The sequence below is a fragment of the Sarcophilus harrisii genome, chromosome 2 (assembly GCF_902635505.1).
Source record: "Sarcophilus harrisii chromosome 2, mSarHar1.11, whole genome shotgun sequence".
Classification (NCBI taxonomy): domain Eukaryota; kingdom Metazoa; phylum Chordata; class Mammalia; order Dasyuromorphia; family Dasyuridae; genus Sarcophilus; species Sarcophilus harrisii.
This window is the reverse complement of record NC_045427.1, coordinates 287,195,158-287,195,939: the sequence shown is the minus strand read 5'-3', so window position 1 is coordinate 287,195,939 and position 782 is coordinate 287,195,158. Positions and strand designations below refer to the sequence as shown.

General features: G+C 50.4%; 1 non-coding gene across 1 annotated transcript; it reads right to left on the bottom strand.

Moving 5' to 3' along the window:
• Nucleotides 1-392: 392 nt before the first annotated feature.
• On the bottom strand, nt 393-465 carry TRNAT-UGU. Its single transcript has one exon. It is a non-coding gene; the product is annotated as a tRNA-Thr (tRNA).
• Between the last annotated feature and the right edge of the window lie 317 nt (nt 466-782).

Genomic DNA, 782 nt, shown 5'->3' with positions numbered 1-782 from the left:
CAATACTCTAACCACCGTACCATCCAGCTTCTTCAGGTTAAAATAGAAAAAGATCTTAGATATTATTTCATCTACAACTTCTCTTGATCGACTTGTTGATGAATTCTCATAGCTCCAATATGTCATGGTCTTTGTCCCAACAATCTACAGACTAAGGAGTTTTTCCCCCATTCTGGAAAATCCAGGATCCCAATCCCTTTCTGCTCTTAGTGCGTTCTCTCCCCTCCCCTCCCTCAGGCTAGGTACGGATGCAGAACGGAAGGGGGAAGAATGTAGAAAACACTAGAAAACAACAAACCAAAAAGCTGGAAGAACTCAAGGAAGACATTGCACCTAGAGTCAGACACAGTCAATATGAAAAAACAAAAAACATAAAATAAACATCACCCCTAAGGCCCCAGCGAGGATCGAACTCGCGACCCCTGGTTTACAAGACCAGTGCTCTAACCACTGAGCTATGGAGCCAGAGTCCGGTATCCTTTACACGACACGTGAAGACGTGCGCGTCATCGCCGTCGGTTTCCAGGTGTCCTGTTGTTTCTTGGGAATTAAACTGACCCGTGGGAAACGCTTTGGCGAGACTAACATGCACGCGCAAGAAGGTCCTGTCTCCTTGACAACCACCCCCTTCGTCCCACGCAGAGACGCAACCCGCTGGCCCTGGTCCTGGCCCTTCTTCCCTCCGCGGAGCCCTCCTTCTGCAGCATCCTCTGCCTCTCTCTCCCCTGGGGAGGAAGCCCTCAGGCCACTTTGCACTCGGCGGGGATGTCTGGCAGCCACAG